Below are 13998 nucleotides of genomic sequence, written 5' to 3'. Positions count from 1 at the left end.
TTTATAGTTATGCAAAATATAAAATAGACACTTATTACTGTCTTTATACAAGTGAAAAATCCCTGGGTTAGTAGAAGTATTTTTTTCTGAAACATGTTTTGGAGATAGGTAACCTGACCAGAATTACAATTAAGTGTCTCCTGTCCATTTCTTCTGATTTATATGGGATAATTAGCATCAACACACAGATTCTCATTGTGCTTCCAGAGACTAGAGTGTTTAGGTCATTATTAAGAAGAACATAATTTTCATGTACTAAATATAGATATGGATAAATGTAAATATATCAATAAGATTCCTTAAAATTTTCAAGAAATCTTTTTTGTTTGCTTTAATTGAATATAGTTGGGAAAAAGAATAGTTTAACCTGCAGCTAAATCCATACAATAATTTTCTACAAAATACTATTATAATATAGACTTTATAAAGAATAAAAATGGAGGAAGTAAATCTACTTGGAAAAGTATTTACGGACATTGATGCCTATATAGCACTGGTAGATAATGAGTAATTGTAACAAAAGAGCTAGAAAAAAATGAGAATAAAAGTCAAAATAAACAAACACAATTTATGTTTTATCAATGTCTTGAGATTATGATCATTGAAAGCTATATGCTTACTAAACTAAGTTTAGAGTGCAAAGGGCAAGGGTGCATGGAGTTGCAATATTAGCAAATTTTAGAAGCAGAAAACTCTGGTAAGAGTTTGGCTAAAGTAATTAAAGGACAAGTTTATAAAAGAAAAGATAATAATTGTTTATCTCCAAGACACTGATGAGTGTTATCTCAGCTGCTTAACATTATTGACAGTTTCCCTGAGTTCACATCTATATATTTTTACCACTTTTTGCAATATAATTAGCCCTGAACTGAAAAGTAATAATATAACTATTTTATTACATTTTAGGGACTCTCCTGTCCCTATATTTTAGGGTTAAGTAAAGCTGGTGTACCAAAGAGATCCTGAATAAAACAGAATAGACAACATGAAATTTAATGCCTCTCTCATTACAGTTTTAAAAACAGTGATCCATTTTCGTTCCATACAGATTCAGATGTCATTCAAGCAATCACTTCACATTCCATATGGTGCTGTTGTTGTCTTTGCCGTTCAAGCCCACACCTGGTTCTAATAATTCAGGAGAAGAAAGAGTACTTAGAGGACATACATTTATGTCATGAGTCCTACATCTGGAATTGGCATATGTTACTTGTGCTCATAGTTTATTGTTCAGAGCTGAAGTCACCAGTTCTGCAGACCTATCTCGTTGAATTGCTTTATGCTAAGCCAAAATTTTATTGCAACAGTAGAAGAGATATTATTAGATAATTATGAGTCTTTACTATGATTCTACATGTCCATTCCCAAACTTATATTCTTCCTTAAAAAATCTATAATCAAGGGATAAAACCTCAATTCAACTCAAAATCAATTTTCTTCTAAGTTAATTTTCATCAACAGCTGTGTCCATTTCACTCTGTATCCCAGTTCTTAATCATAGCATTTGACTGGTAGAACTTAAATCACCCAAAACATTAACTCCTATCATGTATATAAAAATAGCTCTATCCAAAATATTTCATTCACTCATTGAACAAACCTTATGCAAACATTTATTGAGCTAGTAGAATACCATACTAGGCACTTGTCTAATCATACCACTTTAGAAAAAAATAAGTCATTTTGGACAAAGAATTGTCCAAAGGAACTAAGAAAGAGTCATTTTACAGGAACTCAATATGATTGAATACAAATGGTATAGGAGGATGAGGGTCCACTTTCTGCAAGTGTGAAAATGTGGTATTACACACCAGGGGGATATCAACGGTGGAACATATTCATACAGATAACTTTCAGTCTGTAATATTAACCTTGTGGTTCCTGTGAGACATTGGGTAGATGTCTGGTAAATCAATGGAAATACAGATTAAAAGCTCAGGATAGAGGTCTGATGTAAAATCATAACTTTGAGCTTGTTATTCTATCAGCAGAAATTCAATGATGCATTTCAGAAACACTATATAGGAATACAATAGCCACTGAGGATTATACAACACTAAATTTGAACTACAGACAGAAAAAATCCAGTAAAGGAGAACAATGTGTCATAATCAGAATTAGGAATAGATTGAGAAGATAAAGATGCACCTTTAAGTTCCTTGAAGATAGGTGCTGTGTCTGTTCGTCTTTCCAACTTGGTACATGGAGCAAAGGGAGGATACAACAAATGTTGACAGAACTGAAAATGACTGTTCTGTGTGGTAATGTGTTGTACATAATTTCTGTAATACTGATTTTTTTCAAATTTTGCTAAAAGTGATAAATATTTCCCCAAACCTATGTATCTGCATTTCAAGTGATCTCTCATAACATATTTGAATAAATGAAATGCCACAATCTAAAGGTACGAACAAATGTAAGACTGGTGATATATATTGTCAGAAGCTTTCCAGAACTGTGTTACCAATTTATATTTCCATTTTCTCTCAATGCACAGGACCATTACAAGCACTGACTTTTTTTCTTTTTCTTTTTCATTTCACTAATTTTATAGGTAAGTCAATTTTTCTGAATAAATTGAGCCATTGATTCTGTGATTGTGTGTCACCAGTGATTTCACCATTCTATACTGAAACTAAATAGCTTACAATAGATATTATGTTCCATTAATTTTGACATTTGTATAATGGTTTATTTTTATTAATATGTGGTTTTTTGACTTTGAGGTGGAACGTTCCATAAAGCCTAATCACAACTGCTATTACTTCATATATTTTCTCATGTATTACATAGGTATATCAAAAAATGCAACCAAAATAATCACATTTTATTGACATTAGTAGTTTTCTACTTTTTAAAACAAATGTCTTTCCTCTTTTCTTTTTTTGTTATGATATCCTTGCCTTGCCAAGTCAATTTCCACTCTAGATAGGGATATTCAATGAATTTAAATTTAGGTATTAGAAAATACACTCTCATTTCCTTCTATTTATTGTCTCTTATACATGCTTATACTTGAGTCATCAGAACAAGTTAATTTAAGTGGAAAGAATTACTTACATGACTTGAAAAACTTGAGGAGCCAGGTTGATGCTTCTAGTAATACAGCCGGTATATATTGAGGTCCATGATTATGGGGCTCCTTGTATAAATTGATAGCTAAATAGATTTTTATGGAAATTTACTATTTGCAACTGCACCCAATCTCCTGATTTATGTTTTGACTCTTTGACCAAGTTCTTTGCTATATTTTTATAATACATACAATCAAAGTCAAACCATAATATCCGATTTTTAACTTCGTCATCTAACTGTAAGACCAGTATCTTTGACCATATATCTCCTGGTATTTGTTACTAGTAATTCAAGGAATGAGAAATACATAGAAAGTAGTAGCACAGGTACATCATGAGGGATGGTACTTTGTCTATTTTTTATTTTAGTGCCTATTACAGGCCAAACACAATATTTTTTCAATAAACAAAATGAATGATTGTTTTATGAACTGACAAGTGTTAATGAGAAATTTAGCATCAAGAAAAAGAGAAAATAGAAAGAATGCCTAGTTCTTCAAGGCTTTTCATATTTCTATGTTCTTGTATTCCTTCCTTCCCATTCTCTTACTTATGGTTAGTTTATCACCAACATTAGAACTTAGTCGTGGAAGTGCTACATTATAAGTTTTTGTTCAACAGTTTTAAATTATTTTAGTAGAGAGAAATCACTGCCCATAACTGTTATTCTCCCAGTTGATTTTAAGATGTTCTTCTGGAAAACCTTACTCTACTAGTAGTGCATACTGCTCTTATTGCCGAAATCTTACACTCTGTAGACTCTGTAGGGACTCTTTTAGTCCACCACAGACAACACTTCTTTTCTTTAAATACCTGACCATTCCACAGTTCATCCAAAAACTTCATAGGGAACAATGTCTAACTCAAGCTGAAATAATTAAACTGCCAAAAAAAAAGTTCCTTTCCCTGGAATAAACAGCAAAATTTCTGGTACTTATTTATTTATGTCATTCTCATTTTCAGTGTAGAGCACTTGTAAAAGGAGAACAGCTGTAGGATCCATAGTATACCAATAATTGAGAGGGCTGTATGTACATTGTGAAACGTTTTTGTCTGTAGATGGAAGCACCTGGGGAATAGAAGCTCTGGATCAAAGTAGGCTCATTCAGTTCTCTAACAGAATTAACAAACAAAGGAGAGATAAAATGCTGGAGGAAGACTGGCCTTAGCTAAGAAGATGTAACAGCATATAGTAGCTCTATTTGGATATGGTGAATTTCTAAATGATGTCATTAGAAATCCATAAATATAGCTCTATATTTATCATATAGAAAATTACTCTAGCTTAAATAATTTTTTTAAACAAAATGTTTCCTGCATTTTAAAAATAACTTACTGTAGCATATTATAATTAGTATAAAATAGATTACGTAAATCCATATATTTTCAATTTCATAGCAGGATAATTTATAGCATTGTTTAAAAAGTACATAATACTCTTAATACAGCACTTCACAACAGGCAAAACAAACACATTATTTACAAACACATACATGAGGTTAAATGATATTAAAGTGTTTGGGAATTATAATGATAGAATTCACAAGCAGTGATCTCTGGGAAAGGCAGAACAAAAAGATTACATAATAAACATAGTGATGAGGGGGACTCAAGATGGCGTGGTGAGAACAACCCAGGATTGAAGCTCTTGGTGAATGCACGGAGAGGGTGAGTCAGGGCTGCATTTCCAGATGGATCTTTGTTGCCCACAGAACAGGGAAATTCCCAGGTATAAAAGAGATGCGGGATGCCAGGCAAGGCTTTGGCTGGTGCAGCCGGCAGCCGGTGCAGCAGGCGGCCGGCGCTGTAGCACAGCGGCACTACACAGTGCTCCGCACAAAGCACACTGGTCTGGATGCCCTGTTGAACCGGCAATCTGAGACTTGAGAGGGCTGAACCTGAGACTGAATGGGACTTGGACAGTGAGCCAGGCCAGGAAATTCCAGGGAAACAGCGTTTGGGGTAGCGCAGTGGGACAAATAAAATGGTGATTCGAAACGCTCTGGGTGGAGAGGTTCCCTGAGGGCACAGCTGAACCCAAGACGGTGCAGCTCTGTGGGGGAGGGGCGTCTGCCATTACCGAGGCAATCAGCCCCTACTGAGGTACACGCCCATTGCTGATGCAGCCTGCCGTTGCCGAGGCAACCCGCTACAACAGAGAGACTCCACCACAGGGCGTAGCCCTTGGCAGCAGGGCAGAGACCACAGCAGCAGGGCAGAGCTGCAGCAACAGGGCGAACCTCACACCAGCAGGGCAGAGCCTCGGCAGGCAAATAGTGACTAGACTGCCTCCCAGCTGGGCAGGACGGCACAATGAACACTCACAAAGAAAGCCCCAACCCGCCCGAGACAGAGCATCTGAGATAAAAATTGTTTTTTTATGAGTTCTGCTGCAGCAGAATTATACGTAGCAGCGTAACAGCCCTGAATGAACAACAGAGCTCACAGCTCAGTACTTGAGCTCCTGTAAAGTACAGACTGTCTCCTCAAGCAGCTCACTGACCCCTCTATATCCAAAAGACTGCTTTTTGGCAGGCATCATTCTGGGACAAAGATAGCAGAAAAAGAAACTTGTAGCATCCCTCACTGTTCTGCAGCTGCTATAGGTGCACCCCAGACAAGCAGGGCCTGGAGTGGACCTCAGCAGTCATACACTGGAGGGGCTAGACTGGTAGAAGGAAAACAAAGTAACAGAAATACTTCATCATCAAGAATCTGGGCGTCCACTCACAGACCCAATCGAATAGTCAGCAACTACACAGACGACAGGTGGATAAATCCACAAAGATGAGAAGAAACCAGCGCAAAAAGGAGGAAAACACCCGAAACCAGAACACCTCGCCTCCTAGAAAGGACCAAAACTCCTCACCAGCAAGGAAACAAAGCTGGACAGAGAATGACTGTGACGAAATGACGGAATTAGACTTCAGAAGGTGGATAATGAGAAACTTTTGTGAGCTAAAAGAACATGTTTTAAATCAATGCAAAGAAACTAAGAACCTTGAAAAAAGATTTGAAAAAAGATTCGAGCAAATGATAACAAGAATGGATACCTTAGAGAGGAATATGAATGAATTAAAGGAGCTGAAAAACACAATACGAGAACTTCGTGAAGCATGCACAAGTTTCAGCAGCCGAATTGACCAAGAGAAGAAAGAATATCAGAAGTCGAAGATCAACTCAATGACATAAAACAAGAAACCAAGATCAGAAAAAAAAGTGCAAAAAGGAATGAACAAAGTCTCCAAGAAATGTGGGACTATGTGAAGAGACCTAACCTACGTTTGATAGGTGTACCAGAATGTGACAAAGAGAATGAATCCAAGCTGGAAAATACTCTTCAGGACATTATCCAGGAAAATTTCCCTAATGTAGCAAGACAGGCCAACACTCAAATGCTGGAAATACAGAGAACACCACAAAGATATTCCGCAAGAAGAGCAACACCAAGGCACATAATCGTCAGATTCAGAAGGGTTGAAATGAAGGAGAAAATACTAAGGGCAGCCAGAGAGAAAGGTCGGGTCACCCACAAAGGGAAGCCCATCAGACTCACAGCAGATCTCTTGGCAGAAACACTACAAGCCAGTGGAAGAGAGTGGGGGCCAATATTCAACATCCTTAAAGGAAAGAACTTTCAACCCAGAATTTCATATCCAGCCAAACTGAGCTTCAGAAGTGAAGGAAAAATAAAATCCTTTGCGAACAAGCAAGTACTCAGAGATTTTGTCACCACCAGGCCTGCTTTACAAGAGCTCCTGAAAGAGGCACTACACATAGAAAGGAACAACCAGTACCAGCCATTCCAAAATCACACTAAATGCTAAAGAGCACCAACATAATGAAGAATCTACAACAACTAACGGGCAAAACAGCCAGCTAGCATCAAAATGGCAGTATCAAATTCACACATAACAATATTAACCCTAAATGTAAATGGACTAAATGCACCAATCAAAAGACACAGACTGGCAAATTGGATAAAAAGCCAAAACCCATCAGTGTGCTGTATCCAGGAAACCCATCTCACATGCAAGGATACACAAAGGCTCAAAATAAAGGGATGCAGGAAGATTTACCAAGCAAATGGAGAGCAAAAAAAAAGCAGGAGTTGCAATTCTCATCTCTGATAAAATAGACTTTAAAGCAACAAAGATCAAAAGAGACAAAGAAGGACATTACATAATGGTAAAAGGATCGATACAACAAGAAGAGCTAACAATCCTAAACATATATGGACCCAGAATATACATTCTTCTCAGCACCACATCACACCTACTCTAAAATTGACTACATAATTGGAAGTAAAGCACTGCTCAGCAAATGCAAAACAAATGAAATCATAACAAACAGCCTCTCAGACCATAGTGCAATCAAGTTAGAACTCAGAATTCAGAAACCAACCCAGAACCGAACAGCATCATGGAAACTGAACAACTGGCTCTTGAATATTGATTGGATAAACAATGAAATGAATGCAGAAATAAAGAAGTTCTTCGAAACCAATGAGAATGAAGACACAACATGCCAGAATTTCTGGGACACATTTAAAGCAGTCTCTAGAAGAAAATATATAGCAATAAGTGCTCATATGAGGAGAATGGAGAGATCCAAAATTGACACCCTATCATCAAAATTGAAAGAGCTGGAGGAGCAAGATCAAAAAAACTCAAAACCCAGCAGAAGACAAGAAATAACTAAGATCAGAGCTGAACTGAAGGAGATAGAGACACGAAAAACCCTTCAAAAAATCAATAAATCCAAGAGCTGGTTTTTTGAAAAGATCAACAAAATAGACAGACCACTAGCCAGATTGATTAAAAAGAAAAGAGAGAACAACCAAATAGATGCAATAAAAAATGATAAAGGGGAAATCACCACAGATTCCACAGAATTCAAACCATCATCAGAGAATATTACAAACAACTCTATGCACATAATCTAGTAAACCTGGAAGAAATAGATAAATTCCTGGACTCCTGTGTCCTCCCAATCCTAAACCAGGGGGAAGCTGAAACTATGAATAGACCAATAACAAGGTCAGAAGTCGAGGCTCTTAATTAAGAGCCTACCACACAAAAAAAGCCAAGGTCCAGGTGGGTTCACAGCCGAATTCTACCAGACACACAGAGAAGAGCTGGTACCATTCCTTCTGAAACTATTCCAAATAATCCAAAAAGAGGGAATCCTTCCCAAATTATTTTATAAGACCAACATCATCCTGATGCCAAAACCTAGCAGAGACCCAACAAGAAAAGAAAACTTCAGTCCAATATCCATGATGAATATAGACGCAAAAATCTTCAATAAAATATTAGCAAGCCGATTGCAACAGCAAATCAAAAGCTTATCCATCATGATCAAGTAGGATTCATCCCGGGGATGCAAGGCTGGTTCTACATAGACAAGTCTATAAACGTAATTCACCACATAAACAGAACCAAAAACAAAACGACATGATTATCTCAATTGACACAGAGAAGGCATTTGACAAAATTCAACAGCCCTTTATGCTAAAAACCCTGAATAAACTCGGTATCAATGGAACGTATCTCAAAGTTATAAAAGCTATTTATGACAAACCAATGGCCAATATCATACTGAATGGGCAAAAACTGGAAGCATTCCCTTTGAAATCCGGCACTAGACAAGGATGCCCTCTTTCACCACTCCTAATCAATATAGTACTGGAAGTTCTAGCCAGAGCAATCAGTCAAGAAAAAGAAATAAAGGGTATTCCAATAGGAAAGGTGGAAGCCAAATTGTCTCTATTTGCAGACGACATGATAGTATACCTAGAAGAACCCATCGCCTAAGCCCAAAAACTCCTGAAACTGATAAGCAACTTCAGCAATGTCTCAGGATATAAAATCAATGTGCAAAAATCACAAGCATTCCTCTACACCAATAACAGACTTAAAGCCAAATCAAGAACAAACTGCCATTCACAATTGCTACAAAAAGAATAAAATACCTTGGAATACAACTCATAAGGAACGTAAGGGACCTCTTCAAGGAAAACTACAAACCACTGCTCAACGAAATCTGAGAGAACACAAACAGATGGAGAAACATTCCATGTTCATGGCCAGGAAGAATCAATATCGTGAAAATGGCTATACTGCCCAAAGTAATTTACAGACTCAACGCTATCCCCATCAAGCTACCATTGACTTTCTTCACAGAACTGGAAAAAATCACCATGAACTTCATATGGAGCCAAAAGAGAGCCCACATAGTCAAGTCAATTCTAAGCAAAAAGAACAGAGTGGGGGGGCATCACACTACTGGATTTCAAACTATACTACAAGGCTACAGTAATCAAAACAGCATGGTACTGATACGAAAACAGAGATATAGACCAATGGAACAGAACAGAGGCATCGGAGGCAACACAACATATCTACAACCATACAATCTTTGATAAACTTGACAAAAGCAAGCAATGGGGAAAGGATTCCCTGCTTAACAAATGGTGTTGGGAAAACTGGCTAGCCATGTGCAGAAAGCAGAAACTGGACCCCTTCCTAACACCTTACATTAAAATTAACTCCAGATGGATTAAAGACTTAAACATAAGACCTGGCACGATAAAAACCCTAGAAGGAAATCTAGGCAAAACCATCCAGGACATAGGAGTAGGCAAGGACTTCGTGAACAAAACACCAAAAGCATTGGCAACAAAAGCCAAAATAGACAAATGGGACCTAATGAAACTCCACAGCTTCTGCACAGCAAAACAGTCACTGGAGTGAATCGGCAACCAACAGAATGGGAAAAAATTTTTGCAGTTTACCCATCTGACAAAGGGCTGATATCCAGAATTTACAAAGAACTCAAACAGATTTACAGGAAAAAACCAAACAAGCCCATTCAAAATTGGGCAAAGGATAGGAACAGACACTTTACAAAAGAAGACATATATGAGGCCAACAATCATGAAGAAATGCTCATCATCACTGGTCATCAGAGAGATGCAAATCAAAACCACATTGAGATGCCATCTCACGCCCGTTAAAATGGCGATCATTAAAAAATCTGGAGACAACAGATGCTGCAGAGGATGTGGAGAAAAAGGAACACTTTTACACTGTTGGTGGGAGTGTAAATTAGTTCAACCATTGTGGAAGACAGTGTGGCGATTCCTCAAGGCCTTAGAAATAGAAATTCCATTTGACCCCGCAATCCCATTACTGGGTATATATCCAAAGGAGTATAAATCATTCTACTATAAGGACACATGTACACGAATGTTCATTGCAGCACTGTTTACAATAGCAAACACCTGGAATCAACCCAAATGCCCATTGATGGTAGACTGGACTGGAAAATTTGGCACATATACACCATGGAATATTATGCAGCAATCAGAAATGATGAGTTTGTGTCATTTGTAGGGACATGGATGAATCTGGAGAACATCATGCTCAGCAAGCTGACACAAGAACAGAAAATGAAATACCGCATATTCTCACTCATAGGTGGCTGATGAAAAATGAGAACACATGGACCCAGGGAGGGGAGTACTAAACACTGGGGACTACTGGGGGGAAAGGGGAGGGTCAGCGGGAGGGGGAGCTGGGGAGGGATAGCCTGGGGAGAAATGCCAAATGTGGGTGAAGGGGAGAAAGGAAGCAAAACACACTGCCATTTGTGTACGTATGCAACTGTCTTGCATGTTCTGCACATGTACCCCACAACCTAAAATGCAATAAAAAATTTTAAAAAAATAATTCTTTAATGCACCATAAAAAATAGAATAAACATAGTGATAATGTTCTTCTTTTAAAATTAAGTGATTAGATTAGGGTATTCATTTTATTATGTTTTACAGAGAGCACATCACAGACAATTGCAAATACATTATTTTAAATATTAAAGTGTTGTAATAATGATTATCTGAAATTACATGCAAAAATTTCCTGTATTATTCGTAAAATGAGGATACCTTTAAGTGGTGAATCAGATAAGTTATATGGATAAGTTGTATTAATAACAGAAATGTATATGAAATGGCAAATTAATGAAACTTGAAGAGCTGTAATAACCAGAGGAATATTGGATAATAATACATAGAATATCATTCAAAAACATTTTTTAATTGTTCTAGGTTCTGGGTTCCATCTGCAGATCATGCATGATTGTTGCATAGGTACATACATGGCAATTCAGTTTGCTGCCTCCATCCCCGCATCACCTATATCTGGTGTTTCCCCCCATGCTACCCTCCTCAACCTCCCCATTCCTCACTGTCCCTCCCCAGCACCCCACAACAGACCCCAGTGTGTGATGCTCCCTTCCCTGTGTCCATGTGTTCTCATTGTTCAACACCCACCTATGAATGAGAACATGTGGTGGTCGATTTTCTGTTCTTGTGTCAGTTTACTGAGAATGATGGTTTCCAGATTCATCCATGTTCCTATAAAGGACACAAACTCATACTTTTTTGTGGCTCCATAGTATTCCATGGTGGATATGTGCCACATTTTCCTTGTCCGTTCTACCATTTATGGGTTGGTTCCAGGTCTTTGCTATTGTAAACAGTGCCGCAATGAACATACGTGTGCATGTGTCTTTACACTAGAACGATTTATAATTCTTTGGATATATACCCAGCAATGGGATTGCTGGGTCAAATAGAATTTCTATTTCTAGACCCTGGAGGAATCGCCACACTGTCTTCCACAATGGTTGAACTAATTCACACTCCCACCAACAGTGTAAAAGTGTTCCCATTTCTCCACAATTCTCCCCAGCATCTGTTGTCTCTAGATTTTTTAATGATGGCCATTCTAACTGGTATGAGATGGTATCTCAATGTGGTTTTGATATGCATTTCTCTAATGACCAGTGATGATGAGCATTTTTTCATATGTCTGCTGGCCTCATATATGTCTTCTTTTGAAATGTGTCTGTTCTTATCCTTGGCCCACTTTGGAATGGGTTTGTTTGTTTCTTGTAAATCTGTTTGTAGATTCTGTTTTAGTTCTTTGTAGTTCTTTATAGACTAAAAGATTAGTCTTTTGTTAGATGTGTAGATTGCAAAAATTTTTTCCCATTCTGTTGATTGCCTGTCAAATTTTAACAGTGGAGGATCCATTTGAGCACGATTAGGACAAAGTATAAAGCCAGTTAAAATTGCTTTTCTTTGGAACCACAGAAAGTAAAAGAGAGAGCTCAAAAAAGAAGGCTCTATGAAGTTCTCTTATGAAGAGTCAATTGCTTCAAACACAGAACCACCAAGAATATCAGAGGCTAAATATAAACATACAACTAAAGAACAACTTACAAGATGAGGTGGTCAAAGAGTAGGAATGTTGGAGATGAGTTCAAACAAAATGTTTAAGGAAAGGTGGATTTAAGGGAGTATTCTAAGCAGCAGAAATTAGAATGAAATTAAGAGATTGGACCAAAAGCTGGAAACAGCATCAGATTCAGATAGACAGATTGGGAGACATAAGAAGCATTTGAAATAAAGTTGTCAGACATTTGTGGTAATTTTGGGGTACAAATATATGTGCTGATTACCTGAGGTTTGCTGACTGCTTGACTCTCAACATTACAGAATGAAAATGAAAAAAAATCTGCAGGCATATTCCTTACCCCTGTACCTATACTCATACACATATACATAAACACACCATGTTTATAGTTGTCATTTTAATGTTTATAGTTGTCATTTTAAATATTTTGGGACAAATCTACACTATTAACAATAGAAATGAAAACTAAGTATGTTAATTTATTATTTGCTTATTTACTTTCTCCTTCACAAAAAAAAGTTTTGTGGATGTAGGGAATTCTGCATTTTCTTCTTTGTAACCCAAGTTCTAGCACATTGTTTGATACATGTTAGGTATTTTTATAAAAATTTGCTAGATGAATTTATGACTTGAATTTAGATTAAAACATGAATAATTAAATGAATAAGTGAATTAATAAGAACTGACTATTACGAGCCCTACTTTTACATAAAAACATAATGGTTTCAGAAAAAGTATAAATAAGGCATGGAGAGGACAAACTGTTAAACTGATTAGCAAACAACAAGTAAGAGAAATAGGAATATGAGAAATAGATTAACTAAAAACAATGCATAGTGGTTTAATATTTATATATATAAATTTTTGCTAAGTTTAATCAGAATATTTTTATGATTCTTATTTTTAAAAGGCACATTTAATCAGTTTTAATTTTCTATAATATAGAATTAAAAATTCTTCCAAATAGTATATAAAACAATATTTGATGAAACACTACAGTATGTGTTGAAGCAATATAACATGAGTTTTACATTTATTATTATAATATACAATGTTTAAAATAATGTTTGATGCATACCTAAAGTGCGTCAAATTGTTCAAAAAATGATCATCTTCTTAGGGATACTGACTTGACTTTTCTGTTATTGAATGATGTAAAATAAAAAATAATATGGATTTGTTCTAAAAATTGACATAATATAAAAACATACCTATTTAATTTTTTTGGTTTATAACAGGAAGATTTCGATTCAGTAGATTTTCTGATTATTCACTTGCCTCTTGCTGTATATATAAAAGATGAACCCAATGTTGAATCTTGAAAAGAATTGTAGTTCTATATCATACAAGCATATATATATGAAACTGCAGTGAGTACTGAATTATATGGTCAATATCAGATTATTATCAGTTATATGACTAGTTTTTCTTCCTTTTTATGCAAATTACTTCCTATATTCTTAACATAGTAGCTTCTATATGTATCAGACCTATAATATCTTGCATAACATCAAAACAAATTATTCTTGTTTTTTATATAAGATTTTCTGCTTTTAATTTTTGAGGATACAGAGTAGGTGTATATATTTATAAGATGCATGAGATATGTTGATGCAGGCATACAATGTGTAATAATCACATTAGAGCAAAGGGAGTATCCA

Source organism: Callithrix jacchus, chromosome 1 (assembly GCF_049354715.1).
Source record: "Callithrix jacchus isolate 240 chromosome 1, calJac240_pri, whole genome shotgun sequence".
In the NCBI taxonomy this organism is placed as follows: domain Eukaryota; kingdom Metazoa; phylum Chordata; class Mammalia; order Primates; family Cebidae; genus Callithrix; species Callithrix jacchus.
This window is presented reverse-complemented; position numbering follows the sequence as displayed.